Source organism: Camelus dromedarius, chromosome 30 (genome assembly GCF_036321535.1).
Source record: "Camelus dromedarius isolate mCamDro1 chromosome 30, mCamDro1.pat, whole genome shotgun sequence".
NCBI lineage: Eukaryota > Metazoa > Chordata > Mammalia > Artiodactyla > Camelidae > Camelus > Camelus dromedarius.
In genome coordinates, this window is record NC_087465.1 from 7,649,750 (window position 1) to 7,675,195 (window position 25,446).

Consider the following 25,446-nt stretch of genomic DNA (forward strand, 5'->3'; position numbering starts at 1 on the left):
ATTCAAATGGGCAAACGTGAGATGCTGTGTTGATAACAGATAACAAACCAAAGGCAGAGGTCAGAAGTGTGTGTGTGTGTGTGTGTTTGTGTGTGTGTGTGAGTGTGTGTGTCCCCTTTCTCATCATACCTGGAGACTCATACAACAGTGATAATAAAAATCAAAATAGAACCCTTGTAATTACAGGTGGGAAAGAAATTTAGGCAGTGAATTGTTAATAATTCAAGTTAATAAAGCACATTGTTTGGTTTCTTCTTCCAGGTACCTTTTAGCCATCTTTGCTGGCAAACACTAGTCCTTAAAGGTGTTTTTCAACATTTCAAAATCATTGTCCAGGAGAAGAAAAGAGAGTGGGGTTACTGTTCTCTGTATTCTCCTTGTGGGCAATGGAGATAAGCTCTTAAGATTCCATAGTCTTTTAGCCTCCCTCCCCTCCCCCTTCATTTGATCACATTATTCACACAAAGAACCAATGAGCCGTTGTGCCATTACCTTAAAATCCTATATTAATGAGACAGCTACAGTTTTTAATCATTTGAGTTAAGCCTTGAATATTCTGTTTGCTAATATCATGCTTCCATTTAGGACGAGAGCAAGCGCTTTATTATAATATTTTATTTGCAAATAGTGAATGAAATTCCAATGTTCTCTTTGTGAAGTTGTCCAACAGTCTGAAGAAAGCATTTTATTCTTAAGGAGTTAATTTTATCTCTAGAAGCATGGGTTAAAAAGAAGGAAAAAACCCCAAAGTGTCCTGGACAGTCAGCTAGATATATAAGTGCCCTGGCACTTTGCTCATCTTGCAAAATGTTTAGGTGGAAATAAATATATACACGAAATGTGGGTCAAGCCAAACTTTGTCATTTAATAAAAATCGAAAGCATTTAAGACAGCACTTAAAGGGACCTAAACAGCTTATGCCTCATGTCTTCTGGAGATGTAATTGTGAATAAAGGGAAGATTTTGGGGTTTTGTTTTTGCTTAATCTTTCATCATGGTAAATTTGCTTCTGTTTATTAAAATGGCTTAGAAAGGCACTTTAAATAAAGTTTGAATAGCACCATAATTTAACCTTTTTTTTTTCTTTTTAGCTAATAACTGTTCTTTAACTTAAAACATGGCATCCAGGCCTTCTTGATACCACACACCACATAAATGAGAAAATGGTCTCACCTTTAAAAGTTTCTGTATAATAAATAAATAATAAAATGAAATAAAATAAAAATTGAAAAAAAATTTCCCATATAAAAGGGCAGTAGCATATTTAACCTCTTGAAAATTACCAAGCATATTGTCTGTGTACTATTTTTAAATGACTTTTAAAAATAATTTTTAAATTTTTTAATGATGAAAAATCTAATATTTGTTGGGATGTTACTCAAGAAAGTGCTTAAACTACCGAATTCTGAATGCCTCTTAACTAAAGCAGAAGTTAAGCTGCAGCATATTAACTCTCAGCAAGAGGAAAAGGGTTTTAAAATGCAGTTTGGTACCGTTTCCCTAATACCAATTCCATTCACAAAGGAAAACCATGAGCAAAATTTAGCAAACATTAAAGAGAATTTACGTAAGAGGAGTTTTAACGGCCAATAAAAAGTACCAGACGCTTCAATAGATTATCACATCTATGTCACTGAACAAACATGAGAACACACAGGGAATTTTCCTTGACTTGTGTTTCTCACATCTCAGCAGCTGCTTAATCGTTCATCTAAAATTTTTTTTTCAGCGTTCACATTGGAGCCACGGCACTGGCATTTTTAAGAATTTTGGGGTCCGTCTGAAGCTGAGTTGTGGTATTGGGGTGAAGTGGTTCTTTGGTTTTGCAGAGGAAGAAAGCAATTTTTCATCCACCTGAGATTATAGACAACACAGACACGAGACGCTGGGAGCACAGGCTCCCCAAACGGCTCTTTGCTTTAAAAGTCGGCTCATCTTCCCACTGTATCTAACCCGGGATGTAAGGCTGCCCCCTCCCCATTCTTGTCCTGTTCTGCCCCCTTGGCCACATCCAGACACCCTCTTACTTGAAACCCTTGGATCCACTTCTTTTTTCTTATCATAATGATGATTTCTGCATAAATGATCAGTCAGTCCACCAAGCATTTGATCCTATTAACTGGTCAGGGCTGCCCAAACCAAGAAATTTTGCTAAGCTCTCTCTGACGCATTCTTCTGTAGACCCAAATATATTTTTCCCAAAGCAATTATTAGACACTTTCTTTTAGTTACTGATTTAATTCTTTTATGTTTTTAGCAACAGAATCTAAGCAGCCTGATTGGAATTTCAAATGATGATCACACTGAATTTGAAAGTCTGTCTTACACAGAATGTAACATTTTTCTTATATTTTAACCAAGTAGAGGCAAAGAGAAGGTCCTTTTTATCTTTTTTTCTAGCTAAATGAATGTTTGGTATTATTAATTCAAACAGAAGAAAGACTATTCCATGTCTTTGGCTCTTCCATAAGATTTTTCAGTCTTTTTTTGAGGTATCAATTGCTCCCAGTTGGATATTGACATTGGATATTGGTGTATTTAACACCAGTATTAAATGCAATATTAAATACACCACTTTTCCTCACTTTCTGATCTGGTTTATTCTTAAGGGGTATGAAATCTATATTAGCCCTTGCCAGAGCACGCAAAAGCTGGTTTGTTAGAGAGTAAGAAATTGCACCAGCTTAAAACTTATGTATTTATGTGTTTATTTATTTATTTACAAACGAGAAAAGGAGTTTGAGTTATCCCCTGGTTCCTGCTGCCTGTTTGCTTACACTCAGTTTTCCTTTTTTTCACACACGAGGAAGCAAACATCGTCCCTGTCAAATGACAAATGAGGCAGGATTGGTGACGTGTATGTTTGTCAACATAAGCAAGATCAAATGATTGCTCAGCAGGAAGAAGCCACAGAAAAGCCAATGATTTTTGACTAATTAGCAAAATAATAATAATGTCTCCTCATGGTTACCTTGTACTGGGTGGTGGCCTTTTCACAGACAGTTTTCACCAGTGCAGATTAGTGTTTTGAGGACATGCTGGTGACTTCACTTGAAATCATGGCCATGGATCATTTCTGAGAAATCACTGGAAGCACCCGTCCTGTAAGGCTTAAGTAATTGAGACTGAGGACTAGGCCATAGTTCTTGCTTCGTGTTGTCCTGTAACCAATGCACTTTTTAAGTACTTCTTTACAAAAAAAGCAGTGCCTGTTTTTCAGGATTATTTCAAGTTCAAGTTCATGCTAATTCATGTTCAGGAAGTTTTACCAAAGGTGTTCAAGAGGAGGAGCGTGATTGAAAATAAGGATATACAGGGGAGGGATGAATTAGGAGCTTGGGATTAGCAAATACACACTATTACACATAAAGTAGCTAAACAACAAGAACTCCTACTGTAGAGCACAGGGAACTATATTCAATTTCTTGTAATAATATATAATGGAAAAAAAATCTGAAAAAATATATATGTATATGTATATCTGAATTACTTTGCTGTACACCTGAAACTAACATTGTAAATCATCTACACTCCAATGAAAAACAAAATTAAAACAAGAAAGAAAATAAGAATGCAAAGAAGAATTTTTTCAACAGGCTAGCCAAAGCTAGAGTGCTTGTTACCATACATAACTATACTTTTATGAGCGTTTTATGAAACTTCAAGAAGATGTTTAGGTAGATCTAAATTCTTAGTCCTGGAAAACGTCACTGGGGCTGATACTTTCTGTGAAGGTCTGTGGTCAACTACTGTTTACAGGAAACACAGTCAAGACAAGGGCATCACTCATGTTGCAGGGCGAGTGCTGAGCTCCGTGAACCAACCTGAGATACATTCACAGGAGTCCTGGCTCAGAACAAAGCTACGTATTTCTAACTTTCCCGTGCATCAGATTTGTACCTAAAAGTAGAGATCAAAGACCAGGGGGCTTGGAACCGAGGGAACATTATCTTAAGGAACTCAGCTCATCATGTGGCGTCTGGGTTGGGAAGTGCTACATGGACCTTGACTATTTGGGCATTAACATTGCTTGAATTGTACTAGATTTCACCAAGAATGCTGGTAAATATTCCAAATGATCAGAGGCAAAAATATCTCATTAAAAAAAAATCACACATGATTTGAAGTTATGTTTTTAAATTAGCAAGCTACTTTGCTTTTAAAAAAGTTACCTTTTAATATAATAAAAATGGTTATGTTTTGGTTATTCTGCTGTGATCCTTTAGCTGACAGATAGATTGCAATAACAAAAACAACAAGGAAAATCTGTTTTCTTTCTTTATATCCAAATCACCAAGGAAGAAGTTTTACTGTCGGCTAAGTGCTGTTTGTGCTTATAGCAGTTAAAAGAGGACCTATGATTCTCTTCTTCTAATTTGCATTTTTTGGCACCCTAAGCCCCTTCAGGAAGGTCTTCTGGCATCCTTCTCACCTCCAAGGTCAATCTTAGTGCCTTCTCAGGAGCCCTGGTTTCTACGCTAATAACTTGAGAAAAGTAGTGTAACATCTTTCCTTTGACCCAGGAGAGACCACTACGTCATGGCAGTCATGATGGGGGCATGGTAGTGAGGGGGAGGGCAGAGGGAGCAGGCTGGCAAAAGACAAGAGCCATGCTGGTAACATGCTGAGGTGGGGTTGGGGGTAAGAGGATAGAGAGGATTTTAAAGAGCCGCATGGCTGCCACCACAGATGCTCAGAGATTTCTCTGAAGCCTCCATCCACCTCCCTGAATTTTTTGGTGGCTCCCTAGTGCTACACTGTCCAACTGAATAGCCACTAACCACACGTGGCTCTTGAAATGTGGCTCATCAAAATTGACCCATGCTCCAAGTGTAAAACACACACTGAATTTCAGAGATTTAGTATTAAAAAGATAAAATGGCCCATTCATAATATTTATATCAATTACATGTTGAAATGATATTTAAGACATTTCATTAGAATTCATTTCTTTTTTTCACTCTTTAAAAATGGCTACCAGGAAATGTCAACTTACATCCGTGGCTTGTATTAAAACAGCCACATTTTCCAGTTTCTGTAGTTGATGCTTTGGGGCCTTGTTAACCCTGAAGGGGCCGTGTTCGGTCAGGCCACTCAAGACCGTTGTTCTCTTGCTCTCGGACATCCCCTGCTTGACCAGTGCCTGCTTCACCAACACCTGACTCGCCCTTCTGACCTTCCCACATATCTGCCCGCACACCAGCTAGTGAGTGTTCTAATCTTTAGATCAGAACATCTCCACCAGGATAATTTATCAAAGGGGCAGTGAGAAAGACATATTTCTTGTATATACTCAAAACTGTTAGGCACAATAGTCATTCAGAAGGATGACAAAGGACATAGGTACAACGTAAGAATTATAATGACACAACGCACATGTTAGCCCCACCAGGGGTGGGCATGGCTCCTCTCTGAGCATGTTTCCATCCTTCTGCACCCTGGTAGCCCACCCTGACTTCTGTGACTGTCATCCCGTAGCTTGCTTTATACACGCACCACCCACATGTCTCTCTAAGCGGTTTTTCACTTAGGATTTTACTTGCCTGCTCTCGGACTTTAGACAAATGGACTCACACCACATGTTCTCCACCGTGGTGGCTTCTTTTGCTCAATGTGTGTGGACGAGATCCCTCTGTGTTAAGGGGTAAACCCGCACGCCACTTGTTTTCATTGCCATGCTGAATTCGACTGTATGAATTTTTTTTGGTTGACATTTTGCTGTTTGACATTTGGGTGGTTTTCTGTTTTTTTGTTATCAAGAACAATACTGCTAGATATATTTTATTTTGTTTTCCTGTTCTTGAACATTTTCAGTGATGGGTATTCTTTCTTTTTTTAAAAAAATAAAACAAATATTAACCCATATTAGCTCACTAATAGTAACTAATATTTAACTGATATTTTATATGAATATTAGACTTACAGGAAAAAGCCCAAAAATGGTACAGACTTCTTGCAGATCTTATTTCTCCTAAATAACATCTAACTTTACCACAGAGCAACGATCACCTAGGACACTGACACTGGGACCATATTGTAACTTAGTCTGTGGGCCCCTTTGATTTTCATGAATTTCTTCACTGCTGCCCCTTTTCTGTTCCAAGATCTCATCCAGGATCCCACATTGCATTTAGTTTTGATTTGGTGAGGGGGGCACATTTTCAAGCCATTTCTGTCTTGCTCCAAAATTTGCAAGAGCAGTGTTTGAGGGAGGTTAATTTTAAGGCAGCATGTGAAATGGATTTTAGCGCAGAGAGGTAAAAGCAGGGGTGCCAGCAGACTCCGGCTGTATTACGATCGTTTCAGGCAGAGAGGAGAAGGAGCGTGACACTGAGGGCCACCTATGTGTCCACACGCTTATGCAGCACAGAATGCACTGTAAGCATGTGTTCCTCTCTCTCCCGGAGAAGCCCACAAGTTCCTTGAGGGCAGGGAGCACTGACGAATTCATCTTAGTATTTTTCTCAGGTACTCTGAAGAGTGACTGGCTAAAGTAGTAATGTGGGGAAGGTTTGTCAAATAAATGAATATGAATGAGAAAGGCTAGCTGCAGGGGCAGCTATGACCCGCAGGGAACGTGAGAAAGGTGAAGGGACGAGAGGGAGAAGGAAGGTTGAACAGACGAGAGAGCTCTGATCAGCTGATGGGCTGGGGAGGCAAACACAGAAGGGAAGACGGTAGCAGAAGAGACAGAAATGAAGTGAGAATTCAAGGGAGCGGAAGCAAGGGGACCGGAGGGAGAAGCAGCGAAGGCAGAGGCGCTGTTTTCCCACTGTGGCGCTGACTTAGATTCTGTACATTATCATCAATCACTTAACTTTAAAACATTGCCTCCTTTTTTATTGCTGTTCACAGCTCTCAGACCTTTCTCTATCATTTACTCCCGCTTCCCACTCCTTCCCAGGATGCTGCCAAGAATAGTCTCACGCTGCAGCAACAGAATGTCATGCGATGCCTATGCTTCGGTTGTCACCTGGGCCGTTTCTGGTGCACAGCCTTCCAAGTTGCTTTCGGCCCCAAGACCTTTGCACCTGCTGGCCCCTCCTTCTCAGATTCTCAGGCTCCTCATCCTCAAAGTTTTAGGTCTGCTTGCTTTATTCCTCTATTTTGTTATGTTGTTTTCTTGTCTTCAAAGTGCTTAGTGCTCTGGCAATTTTCTTCTTCATTTATTTGCTCACTTCTTTTTCATTGGCTTCAACCACTAGAATATAGCTCTGTGAGAGGAGGAATCTCATTTGTCTTAGTGACAGGACCATGGAGTGATGGACAGATAGCTCTGCCCACTGGATTCAATATCATCACAGGCTAGACGTGAGGTGGAGGCCACACCTTCTCTGCCCTAAAATCCATTTCACATTTCACCCACCAATGAACTCTCACACTCACTGGCTATACTTTTGCTTTGTATCTCAACTGGGCATCTATTCTTTAATGATACAGGAGATTAATTGTTAAGTTTCCAAGGTAAAATTAATAATAATTCACTGAATGGGGATAGAGGAGAAGGAAAAGAAACTTCTGAACTGAGAGAAAATGTTGAGCGAATCTGATATCTCTTAGGCAAGTCACTGTTCCAAATTAACACACATTTTTTTGAATGCCTGTTAAGTGCCAGGTACTGTAGCAGAACTGGCAAATATTGAAAACAACAAATTTCTCTCCTCTAGGACCTTTCTGTCAGATGGAGCTGTTTGATAAGCAAATAGCTAGTTGCAAAGCAATTTACTAAGAGCTTTCATAGAAGAATGCTCAGAGGGCTATGGAGGAGAAAAAGACGGAAGAGGACAGACCTCAAAGGCAGCTTAATAGCCACTTCTAATATACAAATGAGTATTTTCAAATAATGCTCTGAATGATGATAACAGGTGTTCCTGGGGGAATCAAATAAATGTGACAATATTGGGTTAAAGTTAACCAGTGGTCTCTGTAATGCAGGACTTACCAGAGCCTTCTAACATGTGTGGTTAATCTAGGTAGGGAGGTTTCGTAAGCATCATTTGCCTGAAGCTGACTGCAGTGCCTTTCTCAAAGAGGAACTTACAGGACTAGTTTCTACTGAACAAACATTGGAAAATGCTAACACAAGTTATAGAACAAAAGCAGATGGGATGAAATTTCTTCATGACATGTTTAGCTTGAATTCTAAAAACCAATTTCTTGATGTTCAAGGTTGAGGATTTCCCACTCAAGCATTTTAAGGGCGGGGGGGATTTTGAAAGCTCTTTATTGCTTTCTTATCTCTGTACTTCTCTTTCCTTTATCCTCCTGTAACTCCTTCAAGACCCCACTAAAATGCTAGAATTCCACATACATAAGAAAGGGCTCATGCTCTAGTTAGTGGAAGATTTCTGATAGCTCTAAAAAATTTAGAAGTTCTGCATTAAGGAATGATTTATCATTGATTAAAAAGGAAACATCATACTAGCATCTTGTCTCTAATATGATTTCCTATGAAAAGGATTGAGGATTCCTGGAAGAAATGATTGATTTCAGGGACTGAGGTGCAGAAGGTGCAAAATGAGTTGTGGATATCTTCTTATTCTGCAAAGTAAGAAGGTACCCCCACCCCAATTAATAAAATGATGGGACATATTATAAGGGCTCAGGAACAGCTCCAAGGACCCCTACTGGCCATATTCAAACAATCTCAAGCACCAAAATGATTAAGCACAATAATAAACCATTGAAAAATAAGGATTCATTAGTCTATGCCAAAAATAAAAGGGGGAACAGAAAGGGCTATTGCTTACAGTAGAATCTCAGGTGCCCACTGGTAAACCTGGAGGAAGTGCTGGGGTTAGAAAATCTGCATTTTGCAGCTGCCTTGCTAAAGACTGGATTAATTTAGAATGACTGGCCCAGAGGAGAAGTTTATGGAGCAAGCTATTTGTTTCTTATTGAAGTATCTCCCCGCAGGTTGCTTATAGCTGTAAGGGGGAAAACAGTACCACTGTAATAGTAACTACATTGTAGCCATATATTGAATATTACATGCGTGTATTACATAGTTATATACAATTTAGTTTCTATAGAATGGTAACTGTATGGTAGCAGTATATAATGGTGAAACCAGTCAAACCTCAGCCAAATTAATATTACCAAGGAAGGGCAGATGGACATCGTGTTTGTCCAGGAGTAATAATTTGAAGAAGGCACCATATCACTTATGTATTGTCCCAGCTCAGAATTCATTAGCTGAATTTCATCATGAAGAAACAGACAAACCCCCAAATGAAGAATATCCCAATGTAAAAAAACGGCCTATCTTCTTCAAACTTATCAACATCATAAAAGACAAAGGAAGTTACTAGAATGCTTTAGATTAAACTAAGCAACAGAGACGTAATAATTAAATGCATTACCTAACTTCAGACTGGATCTTGCACTGGAGGGAAAAAAATGCTGTGGAGGACATTATTGGTTCAGTTGACAAAACTGGAGTACAGACAGCAAGTTAGAAAAAAATACCCTTTCAATATTAATTTTACTGAGGTTGATAACCATAGTGTAGGTTAGAAAATACTCAATCCTTAAGAATTAGATGCTGAAGTATATAGAGATAATGGGCCCTAATAAATGCAGCTCATTCTCTAAGAATTGAGAAAAAAATAATACATACCTGTGTCTGTGTCTTTATTTAAAATGTAGTCTCTATCCACTCACCCATTTATCCATCTGCCTACTAACCTACCTTCCTACTTATTCTATCTATCTGTATAAATCTATAGATTTATTGGTAATGTCAACCAAAAAAACAATGCCAAAGGCTGCAAATAAGAAAAGAGTCCATTTGGGGTCTTAGGTATTGCAATTCAGGAGACATAGCATAGGGTAAGAGCAAAAGAGTGTTTGGGAAAGACATAGAGTCAGGGGCTTAGAAAGACACAGAGCCATGAGAATCCACAGTCTGAATCAACTGACTGACTGGAGCTGGAAAATGTTTGTCCTTATTAAGGAATCATGAGTTATTACAGGATAGGGGTCCAGTAAGGAGACAGGCTGCCACAAGTTATTTTAGAGTAAAGGCCTCAAGTATCTTGAGTTTCTGGTAGAAGTTCTGGATGACTTCATTAGAACAGCGGTCAGAAGGTCCGATTCCCTGCAGGCTGAGATGTAAGTCACGCTTCTGTAATGGCCTCCCGGCTCCAGTTTAGAGCGCTGTCTTAGCAACACTGACTCAATTTTAATTTTTCCCTTCACAGTATCAATTTGTCATCCTATCATTCTGTCATCTATCAGTTTGTCATTATTTATCACCATCTATCTATCTATCTTGTGAAGGACAAAGCAACTGGGAAAATTTTAACAGATGAATTATGTACGAGGCATGATGATGTTCTATGTACTATTCTTATGCTACTAGTCTTATTATTTCAAATTTTCTATAAATTGAATATTGTTTCCAAATAGCAAAATTTCACACATTAACATAGCCCCAAGCACAGTCTCCCTGTGGCTTGAGGATTAGCTTCCTGGGCTCTGGAGTGACACACCCAGTTCTAATTTTGGTTGGATTACTGATGACTTCTGTGATCTTGGATAGAACTTCAGTCTCCTTATGTTCCAGGCCTTTGTTCTGTGAAATGGCAATAAAAAACGCACTCTTCCTAAGGACAATTGTGTGAATTTAACGAGACAATCCAAATGCAGTTTAACGCTGTACATGATACAGAGAATTATTCAATAAATATTGTCACATAATGAATACTAAGTAGACTCTGGTTAATTGAAGGGGTTCATGGTTGAGCCATTTCAAAGACGTTTAGCAGAAACAGGGCTTAAATACACAGGATTGGATTACATGCATTTTTGAGAGCTTTTCTTTTTCTTTTTCCTTTTTGTTAAACTGGAACCCAGGACCACATGCATGCTTAGCGTGCACTCTACCACTGAGCTATACTCACCTCCTTGAAGTCCTTTTCATTGCTATCATTCTTTCATTCTGTAAAAAATACCTCATATCTGATTCGAAAACAAATTGAATTTTGAATGATCTTTACTCCAGAGCATTCTGTACTTATTTAAAGAAAAGAAGAAGCCAACGTTATGGTTCAACTGAAGATTCTAGCAGATTTACAGAAAAGCCTTCAAAGAAACAGGATTGAAGGTCACATGCTCCTTCCCTCCAAACCAGACATGGTCTATTACTTTCCAATTACAACCAATAGTGCCTATAAAAAAAAATTAAACCGTACTGCCACTAATAGTGGCTTTTCCTAACTTCATGGTCCAGCTTATTTTGGTTAAAACCCGAGATGTGTAGGATTTGCTTCTCTCTTTTACTCGATTCTCTCATTGAATCTTAGGTCAACTGCATTAGAGTTCAGTGTCATCCACTCACAAGTGGTGGAATTCAGACCCTCTCCTGGATCTGGTGAGCTTCCCTGGTGTCCATGCTGTCTTCTTCTTTGTCTCCTCAGCAAAACTGCCCCTGAAGCAGGGCTTATCAACTTCAGTTTTTCCTGCCAAGACTTTCCCAATCGTCCAACTTGTTTTTTTGCTCCCCTATTCTGTTTTGGCACGTTTGGAAATACTCTTCTGGATGTGAGATGCGAAGAGACCATGCTTTGGAGTCAAGCAGAGTTGGATACAAACCCTTGTCTGTACCACGTTCTCCCTGTGTGCCCTTAGCAGGGAAGGCAGAGTAATATTCACACTAGGAGTGCAGTCTCTGGGGTTAGACTGCCTGGATCAGATCCTGCTTAGGGGGCCCCCTTGTTAGGCAAAGAAGTTTGCTTTTTATCTGTGTCAGTCTTCTTTAAATGGGGATAACAGAGCCCACCCCCTAGGACTGAAGTGAAGGTTAAATGATGTCATTATGTGAAATGCTTGCATTTCCTGGAGTGTAACAAGTTCCTTTCCAATTTTTAGTTTTCTTATCAAAAATTGAAGATCAAGCCTATTTCATATGTTTAATGTAAAGATGACATAAACTATGGCAAGTTAAAAAACCCACAAAATCCCAGCCCTATACCTGCTCCTTAGTAACCAATCATCCATTTGCTCATTGAATATGTGTTTATAGACCTCCTTCCATGGACCTCCTACATTTTAAGGGCTGGGTATTCAGAGAAGACCCAGACAAGAGTCTGGGGCTCTTCTGATCTGTGGAAAAAAAAAAGTGAACTGCTGTTGTTATAAAAGATAAGGACTGAATATAGGTCCGATCTATAAATCTTCGTAAAAGCATGTTTTGTTTTTTTCTTATCTTCCATCCTCACTTTTAAGGCTATCTAATTTCCCTTTGATTCTGAGTTTAGAATATCATTTTCTTTTCCACAAACAGTATTTAAATGTATCTAAGTCAGAATTTAGCTAATAAGGAAAATGAACATTTTGGGTGCATTTTGAAGTTTACAAAGGGCTTTCATGTGAGGCTCCGCCTTTGGTCGTCCTCGTATGCTGTGAGGGCCAGATGCAAACCCATTATCTTCATGAAAGCTCCCGCAGAAACATGTCTGCCACAGATTCTTAGTGATTAGCGAAATAAAAGATTTAAAAGTAAAAATACTCCTGTCTCTTTTCTTCAAAAAGCAAACAGATTCTAGAATAGGCAAGGACAAGAGCTGGAGGAGGAAAATTGGCCATTTTTTTTTCTTTGCATAATTTTTCTGACAAAACAAAAAGATTTCGACATCAATTTTTGTGACAAACTGTACCCATATCTTTGGAATTTTTGCAAATTTAGCATCAATCATGTACATTTCCCAGTCATTTTCATTGAAATTTCATTCTATTTATCTCGTTGGCAAAGTGAAAAGCAATTTTTGTTTGCTAACGGTGGCTTTTCCCTTGCTGCAGAAAAAAATGGCAATATGAAGGAGGGGAGGGGCTCTTCCCTTCTTCTGCAGGGAAGCCCCCAGTGTGCTCATTTGTACGTACAGTCTATCATTACTATTTTAGCATATTTTCATTTTATTTATAGGTTTGCATCATTTATTATTTGCTTGCAAACATTTTGCCAAGAACTCTTAATTGGTACATACAGCAATTAAAACTTTATTACTTAAATAGTTCGGGGAATAGGAAAGAAAAGATACCAAAATCAGCATAATCAATTTACTATAGAACACTACATGTGACTTTTTATCTTATTTGTGATCAGGATTTTGTTCTAATGCTTTGTAAGTAGCATAGCTGCTCTTTCTTGTTCTACATAAATGAGATTCATGCCTAATGTGTCTCCAATTTTCAAAAACAACCCCTTCAATACAGTGTTAACTTGCCATTAAGGCTGTGTCTACCCATCATAAAATGCATGTTTGGGAAGGAATTATTGGTGCGTGCAGGGTGTTTCTTTTTTTAGTATGAGAACCGGTTCTGCCCTGCAAGTCTCTTCATCAAAACTTCCCTTTAGAAAAGTGGCTTTTGCTGTTTTCAGGGACTATTTCGAGACAAAAGTCACATCAAGTCTATTCCCCACTGATTTAACTTTAGCAGTCTGTGCTGTAGACAAAATTGTGCAGATAGATGAAAAAAAGATTTTTAATATAAATGTAATGGTTTGGAAATGTTTATTCAGTGTAGGCAGAGCATCTGTTAGAACCTTAAATCCCTCGGGAAGATTTCCGAAAGACCATAATGAATAAAATGGAGAATGCTGGAAATTTATAAAAAAAATCCCAAACTATTCAAAGAAGGATGAAAATTACTTTGCAAACTTCTGATGAGTAAGTAGTCAGAAGACATACATACACACTTAATGCATATATTTGAAGGACCAAAAATGAGTCAAGTATTGTGCCAGGCACTTTTACTGACATTATCTCATTTAATCTTCACATAATTCCGCTGAAAAAGATGTTATTATTGTTATCCTCTTTTTACAGTTGAAAAAGCAAATAACACATATAAAATAATCACAAAACTGAGAAGTTAGATTGGGTATAAAATAAACTCAGAAAAAGAAAGAAGTTAGAGGAGAGATCAGCTACTCGAATGAGGGCTGAAGGTTGCAGGAAAGAAAGACTTGACTCCAGTGTCCGAATCTGCCCATCCTCTCCCGTCCAGGAACTCCATTCCCCTCCCTCGTCCCCAGCAACCTGGATATATCTGTTTTCCGAAGCCTCCAGACTCCAACTTCCAAGAATTGTCAAGTCTGTTTTCTATTTTCTAGGCCTGCAGATTGAAACTTGGAAGAATTTGAATCCATTTTTTATCCCAATAAAATAAAAGACATTTTGTAATATAGGAAATGAAAGGTTTTTCTCTGCAGACTTAAGGATGAGATTTAAAACCAATATTAAAACCCTAAACAAGACAGTGGCTCTCGTCCGCAGTGGGCTGGTGCCCAGGATAGGCTACTCTTTGAAGGGAGAGAGATGGAGGCCCAACAGGTGTCCTGAGCGTTGGTCTGCCGCGTGCTCGTGGCCACTCATGAGTTAGAAATGGTTGGCTGGTGTCCAGATGAGAAAAATGAGGTGGAAAGAGGGTTAAGTAACTTACCGAAGATCAGGCAGCAAGTAAGAGAAGAAACTTGGATGCAAGTTCGGGTCTGCCAGAGTCTCTGAGCCTTCCATTAAGTCCTGTCAACTCTCCCAGAGACTGAGGAGGGTCTAAGCATCTCACAAAGAACCAAAGAACCTGCTCCTTATTGCCTTGGAGAGCAAATGTAGAGAAGATGGAGCCTGAACACATGGATAGGTCCTTTTCAAATGACAGCAGGAAAATTAAGAAATTTTATTTATACTTTGGTTAAGTTCTGCTGCCAATGTAACATTAGTTCTAATGAAAGATATGAGGGACCCTGTGGAAATTAGTAACAAGTGTGCTCCTTTTTATACCCAGATGATGTGCGTGCCTGCTGTCAATGGTACAAACAATTTGAGTTTGAAGATCGAAGCTCATGCATCATGTTGTGTATTTTGGCAATAAGCAAGAGAACCACTGCTTTCTATGTGTGGACGTAAGACAGACAATGTTATTGTCTGCTTAACCTCCATTCTCCTTTTTCTCTAACAGAAGCCCCCATTTGTTCAGAATGGTGATGTCCTTTGCCATCCTGGATTTGATAGAGATTGTAATTAGCCAAAGCCAATTATGGCAATCATGTTCTTCTCCTTGCTTTCCTGGTCTCCAAAGCATAAGGGGTGGCCACGAGGCTCAGTTCTGCCAAAGGAAGCTAAGAAGAAGTCTGTTAAGATTGTTTCTGGAAAGGATTTTCCCTTTTTTGTATAGAAGAATAGACAAGGTTTACACTGCTTTTCACGTCTTTTCCTGTTTCGAATGCAGCAGTGATGCCTGGAGCTGGGCAGCCACTTTGAGCCTGGAAGGGAGAAAACATGTCTGGCTTGCTGTCCTGGAGCTGTCTGACACACATCAGAAACAGCTTGCCTTTTACCTTCTTTTTTTCTGTGTGAGGGAAAAACAAACACCTATTTTGTTAAGATGTTATAGTTTAGTACTTCATTACCTACAGCTAAATATATTCCTAACAAGTAAAGGAGAGATTATAACTACAATCTTAACTATTACCATTTAAATTAGCTAGTGATTAAAAATATCACATTAAGGATATTTGTGGTAATCTAAATTATCAGTGCAACCTTCCCCAACAGCAATCTAAACTGGTTTCCTGTGGGTCACATAGAAATACAAATACGGTAAATAAATGCAAGCAAACAGATGCCAAATAGGTGAGTGAAAGCTGCTTACAAGCTTTGGGGAATTCATTTCAAATTTATTCTATTTTATTTTTGAAATAAAAGATGCTCTGAGCTGACACCATTCCTCCTCCCCTCTTATACATATGTGGCATCCCATATATGTGAAAAGTTATTTCACACTAATTATCTGCCAATCGGAAAGACACGCCATCACAGTGAATTCAAGCCTTTACCCAGTCTCTCCTTGATCCTAGCCTAAATTTCAATGTGGCCTAAATGACACCTGACAGAAACATGCAGAGGTCATGGAGTCCTTGCTTATGAGAGACATTAATCAGACAAATGTCATTTGTCTAATTCAGTAGTTTTATATCAGAAGATTTATCTTAAACCTTATGAAAAAGGAAGATTAAATGAAAATAGATAGAACACACTTAGCATAAAAAGGCAAAACTCTAGAGATCAGGGTTGCCAAATTATTATTTCAAAAATCTTGCTCTAAGATTGACAGATCATTTTGAGTCTCTGACTCCTCTTACACTGACATTTTTAGAAAAATTGCCTCCTCAGTTTCCTCTCCTTCCCACTTTAAGATATCATTACCAATAGGTTAGTAGTTCTAGTTTTTCCCATGAATTGTTAGATACTTCTGAGAACACAGAATCATTTTGCTAATTCTGAGAATACAAATCGTTTTGCTGCTTTCAAGGGAAAATATCTTCAACTTGTTTTTGTTTTTGTTTTTCACTCCGAGGAAAGAGTCAGTGTGAAGGCCTCCTTTCCACAACCCTCATTGTTTAGGGAAGGATTTCTCATGTTCCCTCTGTAGTAATTTTTATTTTTGTTTGTTTCTTTTCCCCCCTTACATATCTAGATAAAGAAAATAAATGACGTTTTAAGAGTAAAGAAAAATGAATTTCACAGAATCCAAAAGCCCATCCAGGTGGCTAGATAAAGTGCCTGAATATCTTCATACCATTTGTATTCAGAGCATTAGTGAAATCATCCACTTCTTTAAAGAATAAGTTTCACCTGGGATGAATTTTGTTATCCATATTGCGAATAATTTTTTCTAAAGCCACATTTTCCTTTTGCAAGTCCCTTGTTCATGCTGTCTTCATTGTTCTTTATTCCAAAAGGAGAGATAAACATCTATTTCCCCCATTTTTTTTCTTAGAATATTTATTTTTTTCAGGAATCAGTCTGGGATTTGATAAATTAAGGAACAAAAAAAATTTCCCAAGTCACTCATTTGTATATAGTAGCAGGTGGTTGGGTTCAAACAAACATCAAATGTGCAGGGAAATCAAGTCAGGAGAGCTCCCATAGACAACTAAGTGAATACATTAAAAACAACACAGCAAAGGACTCCTTTTCTTATGCTTATAGCTTCAAAAGAGCAAAACATAGTTTTCCTTATAAAACACACTTGATACTTCCCACAAAGTCTTTTAGCCCCCACGGTGAGGTCCTCACAGGTGGTGCACAGAGAACAAGATTATGTAATCAGGCCTTTGGGAAGTGGGGTCGTCTAAAACCCACAAATAATGAACAAATAGAGGCTGGGGTCTGAGCAAAAGGGACACTCTGATTCCTTTCATTTAACTCCTTATTAAATCACAAAGGACTTTAATTCTCTTTGGTATATCCTCTAGCTTCTGGCATTAGAAAAAAGTTTGTAGCAATTTTCCAAAAGGTAAAAGTGTATGTGTGCATGTGTTTGATGCACATGTGAGTGTGTGTATACATGTGTGTTTATGCATTGTGGTGAGGGCTAACATTATCCACCTGCCCCAGACTAAAATATTTATCTAAAAGTGCTGGAGATTAAATGCATTGTTTAATAATACAGAAGACATTTCTACATTAGATCTTCCTTGATTCGCTGCTGACAGTTAAATTTGAAAATGATTACACAGGTAAATAGACTAAAGGTCTTTTTAATACATTTAGGAATGTCCTAATTACGCAAAGAACCACGTGAAGAAAAAGAGTCTTGAATGTGGTCCTGAGCTGAAAATGTTTGACAACTCATTTTAACTCTCCTTCAGATAAAGAGTCAATTGAAGGATTCAGTCACTTGTGCTTACAGAAGAGCAGATGGCGCATCCTGTGGCGGACAGAGCATCCCTCAACATACCAGCCGAATTCTAGAGTTAGTACAGCCTCTAAGTGTAAGGGTCCCTGTAGCCTTCACTTTCCAAGTGACAGGGCCGGAAGAAGAGATGATCGTGCAGAGTGTGGTTTGGGATCTTCCTAAGGGAAAGGCTGGAAAAGACACGGCTGCTCTTAGGATCCAGGAGACGTCCAGCTGCTACAGCGAATGCCCTGCCCGCCTGAACGCACACAGCCACGAACGCCGCGTTGGCACATTTCAGCGGGGCAGCTCGGCCAGCAGGGCCGGGCCACCAGGGAGCAGGCAGTGGCAGGAGGAGCCCACAGTCTCTCTGGGTCTTTTATCCCAGGCATGGAGGTTAGCTTGGCCATAAGCTTGGAGCTGGAGATGGAGCTGGAGCTGGAGTTGGAGTTGGAGCTGGAGCTGGAGCTGGAGCTGTCATCATCCAGGTATCATCTCGACTTTGTATTACTCACCCCAAAATCACACAAGAGGGTCAAAAGGAAAAACCTGGATCCTGGTTTTGACTTTGGAAGCAGCATGCCACTGGCTGGTGGGGTTACAGACACACAAGTGGCCCAGACCCCTGCTCAGACCGACCTTAAGAGCCAGCACATTCCAGGCAGGAGGCAAAGACCAGCACGGGGCGGCGCGTGACTGCGGGCTGCACTGGGAATCACTGGCTGAGCCCCCGAGACGGTTCACTGAAAGGGAAGGAAGGCGCCTGTCCTCAGCAGCAGGGGCCCGTTCGGCTTTTCTTCCCTTCTAGGCAGCAGGGACGTCGGCCACTGTCAATTCTAAGTCTTCCTTCAGGGACACAGAGCTGCCCGCCAGGTTCAGGAAGTGATCCGCCTTTAGGAGGCTTCGTCAAGGTTATTACTCCAGTTATCCGTCCAGCGAGGAGAGGCGGGCTTCCTGCCACGTGCCGGACCCCGGCTCCTTGCGAGCGGAGAGCGCAGCCCTGCCTTCACGGCGCTCACGGGCGCGGCAGCGAGAGCCGAGGGGCAGGGAAGCAGGCCCGTTTGAAGCCCCGTGGAGACGCAGGAACGAAAGGCGCGCCTGAAGGGCACGCCGAGGAGGGCAGCTCGCAGCGCTCCCAGCGCCAGGCGAGCGCCCCGCTGCGCCTCGCGGAGTCTCGGCCGTCGTGGCAGCATCTTTGCGCGCTCGCCGGGGCGGGCAGCAGCCCGCGCCTCCGCTGCCTTGCAGGACTAACTAGAGCTTTTTAAATCTGTGTCTGCGGGAAAATCGCAGTCCTTGACACCTGATTTCCACCTAGGTTTTCAGGGGTTGGGAGAAAAATCCGCCTTGTGCACCGGTTGAGAAATGAGATGCCCCGCCCCGCTCCAGGCATCGGCACAACGACACATTGCATGTTTCCATTATGAAACATAAAAGGAAGACATCTCAATGATGCCGGAGACGATGCAATGTTCCACCGTTTGAATGAGATTTGAAACCTTCTCCAGGCCTGACTCCAGAAGAGTGTGACTCCCTTAAAGCACAGAGTCACACCACCCACGACAGGAACGCAGAATCCCGAAATTTCAACGTTGTTTTTTAATCTAGTGAAATTTTATTAAGGTTTGTCAGAGTATTTCATTTTATTTATGTTTGGAACTGAATTCTGGAGAAAGTTCTCATCCTGGAGTTTGCTGCTATACAGTTTTATCAGCTAATACTGTGTGTGTGTGTGTGTGTGTGTGTGTGCACTTGGGCACGCGCATATGTGTCTCTGTGCGAGCATGTGTATTTTAATATCTATGGTAGCAATAATGAAAAAGAGGAATGGGATGTTAATACACACCAGCTCCCAAGAGAGCAAGGAAGCACTTGCAAATACACGCAATGACATCAAAGCAACATCTCTTTTTGAACTAAATAATGCAAATGAGATTTACCTCTATCTATCTCCCTTTTCATTGAAATATAGTTTCAAAAGAAATGAAATATAGGTTGCCCTTGTTTTCTTACTAAAAACTAGGTCTCACTAAACCAAATCGAGTTGTTGAGGTTGTCAACACATGGTACCAGTAATGACATATTTAAGCCTGTTAAACTGGAGTAGAGAAGCTCCTGGCTCAGGTGGGTCACTCTGGCTTCTGAAGGCTTGCGATGCCCCCATCCTCTGCCGTGGACTCTCACACAGTCAGTTCTTATCGTACTGTCAGCCGTGGGCCCCACACACGTCCTTACTCTCTCTTTATTGTGTGACTTATTTTCTCTCCTCTTGTCTTCCTGGACGGATTCTGCATGAGTTTATTTTCCATTTGGAATCTATTTTATCCCCTCTACGGGAGTATTGATCCTCCATCACATAGACCACCTGCCTCCTGTGTCCCCTCCTCACTGTCACACAAGCTATTATTGCATTCAGGTCACTTTTGATTATTCCAGTGTTGACCGGTTTCCCAGCTGATGCCACAGAGGTGTCTCGTATATCATCTCCAGTATCCAGGGGCCCCCAGGCCTTTTGCTTTGGCCAGATAATTCACTCGGAAGCTTGGATCAAACAACAAAAAGCAGCCACATTTTCCTATTAATGGAAATGTAACTTTTGGGGTTGAGGTAGGGGGATGGAGAAGAGACGAACAAATAAACGTGGCCTTTGCACATGACTGAAGAGAGAGCAAAATCCTATGTATCTTCAGGCTTTGACATACAGCGATTCTCGTGGCCGTGGCCACAGCAAGGACTTTGACGAATGGCTCTCTGCTCCCTCCCGCTCCATCCAAACGTGCGCCAGTTTGAGGAACTGGGTTGCTATCACTCTTCTATCAGGTCAAAAGGCCTGGCAACCACAACTGTCATTAAAACAGTGGGGTTATTTCAGGAAAGTGTAAAGTATACTGAATCCTATAAAATATACTTTTAGGCAGATCTAACCTAGAGAATGTTGTCTTGGATTAAGGGAACTTGGTAAAAAAATCATCTTGCTACTCAGAAGAATCATTTTAGGTAAAATCAATCAAGGGCAAAGATACTTAATGGGTTTCATTAGTCACTCTGAAGCCTTGGGAGCAGCTAACAAACGTTTCTTCCCAAGTATAAAGAGCGTGTGCCATCCTCTCCTTCTTCGTGTCTACTTTCCTTTCAAGGAAGCTTGTAGTTGAGCTGCAATGCCAGGAGGTGCCTGACAGGAGCAAGGAGGGCGAGTCAGAGATGTGTATCTGTTGATTCCTCCTTGGGCTTCTTGGACCAAGTTGCCTCTTCTTTTAATGGCAGAGTCAATGCGTCACTGTATCCCAAAATGCGCCTTCCACTTCTGCCCAACATCTCACCATGGATTACAAAGAGCAGCAACCTCATCTCTGTGGAGGGAGCCTGCATCTCCTTCAATGCTATGACCTTGAGAGAGGTGGAGGACAGAGATTTGTACTTGCTTTCCTTTCATCTGCCTCTGGTACTCCGGGCAGAGCACTCACATGATGTTGAGATGCCAAGCCACAAACCCTTGAAGTTTCTTAGGCCGAGGAAGAGCATCACATGAAAGACGGAAGGGCTGGCGGGAGGAAGGGTAGGAAAACAACAAACATCCTTTCTTTAGATATCCTGGAAGGAGAAGCGCATGTTTGAAGCTGAACATACCTATTTCTTAGCTAACAGCTACATACATATTCTGGGGAGAATGAGGCAGCTTATGCAGTGGTAGCATTACCATCTTCATCTCAGCCTTTCTGGAAGTGGAGATAGAAGAATTATCTACTTTAATTCGTTTTTTCATGGGAAGGCTATTTGGGGACAATGGAGGTAAAATAAAATTCTCCTGAAAAAATTAACAGCCACAGAATTTTTGAGTAGGAATAGATCTGAAACTGTGCCTTTAAGATTCTCACAGACGTTTGTGTTTAAAATAAAAGCCTTTAAAACCACAGGTTTTATTCCAGTGTATGGAAAGTGTTGATCCAAACCGGTATCTTCTTGATAATTCTCAGACATGAAAAATCGTTTTAAAGCTCAAGTTAAATGGTTTGTACATAATACACTGTCCCTTGAATAACTCTGCTTGAATTAATTTCAACCAAGAGCATTGCCTGTTATAAACAGAACTGATGTTTTCAATACCAAAATTCTCTCAGAAATACAGGTCTTTTGATAAAGCAAGAAATGACATGTCATTTCCCCTTTTAAAGGCTTACATAAATCTCCCTTTGTTACTCCGTGGATTTTCCTTTTGTCTAACATACTTGTGGACGCTTAGGCAGTGTCTGCAGTTTTGGAGCATAATGATTGCAGTCAAGTGTCCAGTAGGTGTTTTCCTTTGTTCTAGTTGCAAACTAAGTCTCTGCCATGGTTCTTGAATTTAAGTGATTGAGTTAGTAGTTATGGGACCAAAATCCACATCATTGGGAAAGGGTTAAATACAGCACTCCATAAAACTTCAAACTAAAGAGAGAGTGTCTCAGCGTGACGTCTCTGAAACGTTTAACAGAGATATGATGTAAACAGATTCGATTTTTAGGAAGATAAAGTTAGTTTCAGGGTAGACACTTCAATGGTGGGGGCAGGGTCGAGTGTGGAGTCAGGGAGGCTGATTAGGACGGCCTTGAAGGAGAGCCCAAGCAGTGTGAAGGCCATGGAAATGATGGAGGTGAGGGATGGCCAGGTTACAAGATTAAGGAGTAGATTAGGAGAACTTGAGGACTGATTGGGTGTGGAAGGTGAAGGACAGAGAGGATTCCAAGGGAAGTTCCAGGTTCTTGCGTATTTAACAGATGGCCATTCACTCAACTGGAAAACCTAACGGGAGATGATGCTATGAGTCTGAGATATGAGGTCAAAACACTGATGGGACAACTAGATTTATGAAGAGGACATGTGTGGAGAGAAAGCCAGGAGTCAATACTTGGGAGTCAGTACATGGAAACTGAAAGGAATCACAGGCAGGGAAAAGGATGAGGTTTTACACAGAGGGGCCCCACTAAAGTGAGAAGAGAAGAAGGTCTAGGAGAAGATGAGAGGCACCTCAGCCCTGAGAGGACAGGATCCAAGAGACGAGATTCCAGAGATGAGAATGTGTGACGAAGGAGGGTGTTTCATAGTAAGTATGGCTGAGAAGATAAGGACTGGAAATAATTGATTTGATTTTGTTGTAATGGAAAAATGGGTTCAATGGAACAGAGAGGGCAGAAATCGTCTTGCTGTGGGTGGGGTATGAGGAAGCATCGATACATTTTTCTGTAATTTCGACAGTCCAGAAGCGATGTGTTTCTTATGCAGCTTTTTCAGCCTTGCCACATGTCACAACCTCAGTTAGACATAGAGTCCTAACACGTTTAACTTTTAACTCTGCCTTGACTTATTACTACGGCAGGCAGACTCGGCTGCAGAAAAAGAATCTGTTTTAAGGACACTATCAGAAAAGAATGGCCAAGTTGGGTGAAGCCGCTGCTGACGGACGACTGTGAGTATTTGCCTTTGTCTCTGTATGTGTTTTGGTTTGCAGCCATTTATAGCTTGGATTCCATGAAGCAGTGGCAAAGGGGAGTGTGTCGGAGCAGCAGGCTAAAATTAAATTACAGCAACCTCGCACTTTGCATTAAAACCTTCACTCAGAGATGGAGGCTGGTAATCACGTCCAGATTTTCCTTAAAGACAATGGCCCTCCATGCAACTGGCCACACTCAGTTAATTCATGCTGTCAGCTGCCTTTATTGGCTGTGGGGAATGCAGTATTGATTCTTGAACTCAGCAGCGGCACAAAGAGCCACTAGTGCATGGTCAAAATGCTGCCATAAAGGGCTGGCAGCTTGAGAAAGGCGGCCATTCCGTTGCACAAACAAGGTCAATTAGAGGACAGTGCAGTGCAATATAAATAGCATTAGCATCTCTCTTCAACTCCGATGATATCACGCTGGCAGAATGACAGTAAGGAAAATAAGGTTGAATGCCAAATAAATATAAAGGCATTTAGTGTAATTTAATTTCAAGCTCTCTATCATTTTAAAAGTGCTAAGAGTAGCAAAATATTTAGTTTCACCATGGGTAGGAATTTATGTCTACAGAAATAATTTTTTGATAAAACTTCGTGTGAACTAGCCAATTAGTCAGGTATAGTAAAGCTGGTCATTAATTGTACTGAGAAGTAAACAATTTCTTATTCACAGATTCAATATACCATGCCTACCTGTCATTTATTATCCTTTTTACTATTAGAATTTCAAAATCTAGGGAGTGTCATGAAGGAGGAACAAAAGATATCTTGGTATTTTTAGTTTAAAAGAGAAGATTGAGTGTTTTTCCTTTTTTTTTTTTTTTTTTTTTTTGGTTGCTGGAAATTACTAGGACCCTTTGTTTAAATACTTGCATTCATTACTCTTATTTATGGGAGAATTTTTCCTACCTTCTTTGTCAGTTCAAAATTAATTACAAATGTAAAACGCATCATGCTGTTAACACATACTCTATGCGGGAAACAAATTATACTCTCAAAATAGATAATGGACAGCTTGGAGAGGTAATTGATAAACCTACACTGCCTGCAATAACTGAGTAGATTTTAGAAAAATATATAATTGTTAGGAATGGGAAGAATGTATTTGAATTCTCCTTAGTAATGACTGTGCCCAAGGTTGACTAGGAGCAACTCATTATAGTGCATAAAAGAGTTTAAAGAAACTTTGAATCATGGTGCCTTTGAAATGTCCATTAACCTTTGAGAGTGCATATAGTCTCTCAGGCTGATGGTGTCAGTAATTTGGTCAAAACCATTTTCTAAAAGGGGAAAGTTCCACGTCACCTAACGTTACCATTAGGTAATGAACCACAGACTTGGTGTGTTCATTATGAATTGGACACGAGGGTCCCAAGTTGCTTTATAAAACTCCTTGAGTAAACGCGTTAATGTATCTCATTTTTACCCCATTCCACCTCCTCAATCAGCTAAAAGATAATCTTTATTAACTCTTAACAGAGGGATTGTAGGACTAAATACACACATTTCTACAGATGTTAAAGTGAATGGATCACCCAACCTTCAAGATGATAGACTAACAGAAGTTTAGGTCTGAGAAAGACATTAAGAATGATTAAATCCCACTTCCTCCTGTTATTCGGAAAAATATGTTGGGGCCAGATAGAGTAAGCCACATGCACAAGAGCATACAGCTGGCCCATGGCAAAGCCGGAACTTTCCTAAATCTCCTGATGGCTTATCAGAGGCGGCTGTCTAAAAGGCAGCTTTCACCGTGACGTTGCTCTGAGCAAGCTTCTCAGAAGCTCCCTGTCCACCCTGGTTTGAGTGCTAAGCCCTTTTACATCATACATAAGAGGTTCTCCACATTCAGATACTTGTTCCCTCTGACCCCAGCTGGCTACCACTGTCTGCCCCCTTTCCCTCCTCCGATGCTCTGCTCCAAACTTTTGCTTGGCTTGGGCCACTCACTGTCTCAGACGGTCCTCACACAGCCCCTCTTGTAAGCAGTCGCCTCTCCATCCCCTTGCTCCCAGGACAGCTGGCTCTGATGTCCCTACTCTATTATAACACTTCATTTCACATGGTACTGAAGTCATCCCCTTGTTTGTCTCTGGGCTTCCTGAAGGCAAAGTCCACCCTGTTTTGTTTGTCTTTTTTTGCTGGCACCCAGTGGTACCTGACATTGCAGGGGGCACTTGTTAAATGTTAGCTAACCTGGATTTTGAAGGCAATTTTATAATATCCTAAGTACTGTTCCTGCCTTAGAGTCACATCTGAGAGAATTTTCTGAGCCCTTGAACTACTTTCAACAG

General features: G+C 40.5%; 1 long non-coding RNA gene across 3 annotated transcripts in view; it reads left to right on the top strand.

Moving 5' to 3' along the window:
- The first annotated feature begins 23,039 nt into the window (after positions 1-23,039).
- The window catches only part of LOC135319691 (uncharacterized), a 35,046-nt gene continuing 32,639 nt past the window's right edge, over positions 23,040-25,446 (top strand). For all 3 annotated transcript variants that reach the window (XR_010378512.1, XR_010378514.1, XR_010378513.1), the window contains exon 1: positions 23,040-23,122. This is a non-coding gene — a long non-coding RNA (uncharacterized LOC135319691). The remainder of the gene's footprint in view (positions 23,123-25,446) is intronic.